The sequence below is a fragment of the Triticum urartu genome, unplaced genomic scaffold, assembly GCF_003073215.2.
Source record: "Triticum urartu cultivar G1812 unplaced genomic scaffold, Tu2.1 TuUngrouped_contig_5717, whole genome shotgun sequence".
In the NCBI taxonomy this organism is placed as follows: Eukaryota; Viridiplantae; Streptophyta; class Magnoliopsida; order Poales; family Poaceae; genus Triticum; species Triticum urartu.
In genome coordinates this window covers 1-5,783 of record NW_024116414.1, presented here as the reverse complement: position 1 = coordinate 5,783, position 5,783 = coordinate 1, and the positions used below count along the sequence as shown (strand labels likewise).

The window sequence follows — 5,783 nt, the reverse complement described above, 5'->3', positions numbered from 1 at the left end:
CTCAATGCCCTCTGGCATCTCAGTGGAGAACACTGGCTTCCAGTATTCTTTCACATACAACAAGTCCTCCATCTTGCCCTTCCATGCTTGATAATTTGTACCATTCAAAGATATCATCCTGCTGTATTCACTTCCATCTTTCATCATAAGAAACTCAGCAATTTGCACAAGCAAACCAAGGCTCTGATGCCACTTGTTGGGGCTGGAAAGCAACAATGCGCTGCACAAATTCACCGACACAGCAAATATGCACACTACACAGCTCCCTCCATTTGTGATGAACTTTGAGGACAGCTTCAACCAACATGCACAAGTGACACAGGATTTAACGTGGAAAAACCTCATCAACTTGAGGAGTAAAAAACCACGGCTGTGGACCGACCAGTCCACGCAACTTCACTATGAGAATGATGAGTACAAAGTCTTCTCTAGAACCTCTAAAGAGATTTACAACACACTCTCCACGTTGCCAACCGGCAACAGCAACAACAACAATCACAAGAGACAAGATTTCAGCAAAGCAGAGTTTACACAGCTTCTGTACCCTCCAGTGTTTTGCAAACTGCTCTTAAACCGCTGAACCAAAAAACACCAAATTTGGCAGACAAGTAGACACACGAGTTCCTGAGATCCCCTCCAAATTTCAGCTCAACCAGACATCGTTTGCCTACCCAAATTGTTCGTCTCCCAAAACTACTCTGTTCTGAAACTGCAGCAGTCAGAGCTGACAAAACCACTCTCAAATCTGATGCTCCACTGACCCAATCCTCAAACCAGCTAACCAGATCGAAGTACTAAAAGTAAGGAACAAGATCACCAAGTTTGGGGTCGATCCAAGCATGTTTGAGCCTCCAACCACCAGCTTGAACACTGTCTAGTCAGATGCAGCAAATCTGAACAGAACCTCTGCTTCTTCTTCTTCCTCTCTCAGGTTGTGTTTTCTCTTGTGTGCTCTCTCTCTCTCTCACTCTCACGAATGGCAGCCACCACCAGCAGGGGTGGAGTGGCTAGGGTTTTCTCCTTGCTTCACTTCCCTTGGAAGCGCTCTCAACCGTTGGATGCAGCGAGGATCAACAGCTGACATGTGTTGAACTTATGGGCTGATGTTGGGCTGCCAACACACCTCCATGTGAAGGGACTTAGCCCAACAAACGTAACATCGGTCTAGTTCTCGTCGGCTCCACTAGAATACACTAAGCCCAGCCTAGCTACAACAAAAGCTTCTCTAATTCATACTCCACACACGATGGTGTAAGTAGATATGATAAATGTTGAGCGAGAAGGAAACGAAGGAGAAGCACCAGGACCGAGTCATTGGAACGCATGTGCCTTTGTTGTCTCCAACTGTTAACTTTCTATTCTTTTATCTTGAAGGATTTGGTAGCTTCACTTAATTTGTCCGTTCACTAATTTGTTTTATCTTGAAGGATTTGGTAGCTTCACTTAATTTGTCCGTTCACTAATTTGTTTTGTCTTGAAGGATTTGGTAGTTTCACTTAATTTGTCCATTCACAATTTGTTTTATCTTGAAGGATTTGGTAGCTTCACTTATTTGTCCGTTCACTAATTTGTTTTATCTTGAAGGATTTGGTAGCTTCACTTAATTTGTCCATTCACTAATTTGTTTTATCTTGAAGGATTTGGTAACTTCACTTAATTTGCCCACTCACTAATCTACTCCACTTTCTGCAGGTATATGCATGCAATTATGCTGGCATTTTGTAGTTTAATTAGCTTCGAGCCAGATTTTTGCGCAAATTGTACTCCTACTTCGTTCCGTGGGTCACCGGTGGCGGTGGGTCTTTCAAATTGCATATATTAAGTTTGTTTGTTTAAATGGGCCACCCTTGTGGATAAGCAGAGACTTAGACTGTTCTTTGCTATCTCTCGAGACTGGAACTGTCCTTGCTCCGTAATACTACTATCAACACAACGTGCGTTTATTCGCAAAAAAAAAAAAACACAATGTGCGTTTACAGTGAAGTATATGCTTGACGGCTCAAGCAAGGTATTTTGGATCCGTCGTTGGCGATGATAAAATTGAAGACCGCATGGGTGCCGTAGGTGAAATTAGTAGCAGTAAGTTGAGAAAACGATCAGTACAGTAGTGACATTCTTTCACTTTCCAGTCTGATGCGTTCTACATTCTCAATGATCAAATCGCTGAAAACACATTCACCTACCGCAAGAGAATCGACTCGGTCCATTTACTCCATCGACACAACATTCTCTCTCTCTGTCTCTCGGGGTCATCGATTGTGCAGATGGTTAGGACCCGCGAGTTCTTATCATCCGATCGAGGAAGTCTTCTCCGATGTACTACTAGTTAGGAGGGTTGGTATGCTTAATTCATAGTAGTGGGAAAAAGCCAAAAAGGGTAGTACGCATGGACATGTTAATTAGTTTCCCGGGATAGGCTGGATTGTTCGTCGTATAATAATAAAGCATCATTGATCGGATAGATATTCAAAGTTCAAAGATCAACGATAAGGACAAAAATGCTGAGAGGCTGCGGTAAACCATTCTTCAGAAAAATAATCTTTTTTGTGTGTGGAAATTTCTTCGGACAATTTGACATGTGTAAGATCACCCTAATAATGTTTAGCATATAATATGAGTCGCTTACATATCAACTAATTAGAACTTTGACGGGAATTACCAAGTCGCTAAGGTGTGTGCTACCGGCCTGTCATGCTCGTGCGGAAATTTGCGTGCATTGACTGAGAAAGTATTGTATTTTAAATCTAGAACCCATCCCTCTATTAGAAGATCAGGAAAGTATACCGGTGCTTAACATTCAGTGCAACTCTAGCAAATCCACTCGGATCGATCGGCATAATACCATCTATAAGTGATTTTGGTCGAAAAGACCACACCAACAGAGTCGTCATACGGCCTTTGGCCTACAAAATTTACTAAGCACGCTTCATCTCGAGCCCACATAGTTCGAGGCTAGGGGCGTTGATATGTTGATATGGAGCGGGCTACATCCGCAACCGCTCACGCGGGAGAGAAGTTTTAGTCCGACCTCTTTCTCCCGCACGCAGCTCGGTCAATGGAGCTGCCGTCCATATGTCCGCCGCTTCCTGCCTTCACCTATTCTGACGGCATGTCAACGGGTGTGTGGGTAGAAATGATCACCACTACACTTTCTCGGGTCGGTTTCTAAATTATAATGGACATGTATTGTTACTTTTTTCCGCGACCTATTTTGACCGCATGTCAACGGGTGTATGGGTAGAAATAATCACAACTACACTTTCTCGGGTCGGTTTCTAAATTATAATGGACATGTACTGTTACTTTTTTCCACAAAAAAAGCATTGTTACTTCGATCTTATCACTGTCATGGTATATGTCAACATAACACTATTATTTTGAGGGAACTAATACGCACATGAGACTTCAAGGCCATTGTCTAGTGGTTTTTCAAGTCTTGGAATTATTTTTCTACCATGCATGGGATATAGAGGGCATGTATCCAGTACCCATCATTACAGATTCAGGCTACGTTTTTTGGGTGTTGGCAAAGTTTTATTGAGTTTTTTTTCTTGTTTCGAAGTGTATCATATGATTTCAGATCGAATAAGCTTGCACATGTTTGAGATAGAAGTTCTCATGATGGTACACAACGAAGCATCATCTTACACATGGAAACAAGAAAAAAACAATAATGTAACATTCTGGAACTAAACAAAAAATTGCTGAAACAAGAAAACGTATAGGACGTATTTAAAAGCAATGATGGACTGTGGATCCATGCACGGTGCATATGGTACAATATCATTTCTCATCTCTGGTGTAATCATCTTTGTATTTTGCGACGGTATAGTGTACTCGTCATAACGTTTGCTGCCTTTTCCCTCCCATAACTTCTGCCATCTTTTCCAGTGAGATGTTTGTATAGTCTTTTGCCAGGGATGGCAGTTTTGCCCATGCATATGGGTACTTTACCTGAAAACAATGGGTATGGGCAAGACTTGAAGAGATTTTCTATCCACGGGTAATGGGTACCCATATCCGCAAAATATATGGGTAGGGCATGGGTAAGAAATTGTGCCCATGGGTAACCCAATGGATACCCAGAAGAAATTAATAAATGAAAATAACTCCTATAACATGTGGGGTTAGCATCCAACTCATATGGTCCAACCCTAAATCTCATATTCCTTAAACAAGTCATAGCTCATAGGCTCATAATCACATGCTCGCCACTTCTCATACGTACTATGTGACTCCTCAAAAAGATGAAATATCGACTCTTCGCTACCAGACTCTTGTCGAACACTCGATCCAGCAATCCCCAATTTCCACCACCGCCTTCCACTATGTTGGCCTTCCACCAACCGCTGCTCATACTCCCCTGATGCTTCCAAGAGGCCACCCACTGGAGGAGGCCACATGCGTGCTATACTACTCTACCATGGTCACTTGAATTTTAAACTCATTTCTCTACCTCTTAAGAATTTGAATGCTATATATTGTACCTAATGGATACCCATTGGGTATAGGATACCCGATGGGTATGGGCATGGGTGTCAGTTTATACCCATGAGTATTTGAAGTGGGTGGGTATAAAAAGTTTCTATGGGTATAGGTTTGAGTAGAAGGAGGTTGTACCCGCCCATACCCTACCCATTGCCATCCCCTACTTTTGGGAGTCCCATTTGAAGTCAATAAAAGCTCCCTGCAAAGAAAACAGAAGTTAATAAAAGCTCTCCTTAACATTTTTCCCGGGTCACTCTGATGCAGAGGCCGGTGACTATCCTCCTTCAAAAAAATATTTTTCCTGAAGAAGCCACACAATATCCATATTGTGTTATACTTATTGCAAGAAGTGAACATTTCAGAATAGTATGCCTTTTATTAACTCGATGGTAGCACTTGATTTCTCTGTGTTACCTAGAATGAAACAATGTCTTACTAAATGTATGTTACTCTACTCTTGTATGTCCTGTACTTTTGAAATTTAAAAACTAATTACTACACTACACGCATAGAGAATTTGCCGGTCTTCAAGGGGTAGCCAGCTCGAGGTCTCCGGTTTTCCTCGCCATCTGCTGCTGGAGCAGCTGGTTCTTCTGTGCCTCCGCCTTCTTCTGATGGACCTTCTCGCCGTACATGTAGGAAGCGAAGCCCCATAGGGAGAGCACGAGCGCGATGCCCTTTGGCCCGTCGAATTTCTCGTGGAGGAAGAGGACGGCGAGGATCTCGGAGAGCGGAAGGAGAACGGCGATCATGATGCCGGCGAGGAGCGAGGAAGCGCAGGTGATGAGCCCCATGATGCCCAGGTTGAGCAGTTGCCGCCCCACCAGGAGCCCAGGGTAGGAGTTGTCCCCGCCAACCCCGAACGTCGCAGCCTCGCTCCGCAACGCCCCGAAGTCGCTCTTGATGGCCATGCCGAGCAGGCACACCATCGTGCCGGCCGCGCCCATCACGGCCTACATCTGCATCACCGTGGAGTAGGGAGGCGGCGTCCTCGCGGCGGGTCCTGTCCGGCGCCCGTATCGCTCCATGGCGACCTCAACGAGCGGCAGTACGAGCCCGGCGAGCGCCGCTGCCGCACAGACCCCGGTCCGTTATGTTTTGGTTGGCTCCCCAGCCGGCTTCCCGGACCCCGGCCCGACACCGAGCACTGCCGGGCCGATGATGAGCAACATGACGGCGTTGGCGGAGAAGGGCGTGAAGCGAAGCCCAACGAAGAGGAACGCGAACACCGCCGTGAAGGCGAGCTGCGTCGCCAGCAGCAGGGACCGAGTCGGCAGCGGCAGGCGCCGCGGCCC

General features: G+C 45.2%; 1 pseudogene; it reads right to left on the bottom strand.

Moving 5' to 3' along the window:
* Nucleotides 1-4,850: 4,850 nt before the first annotated feature.
* On the bottom strand, nt 4,851-5,780 carry LOC125529598 (annotated as a pseudogene).
* Between the last annotated feature and the right edge of the window lie 3 nt (nt 5,781-5,783).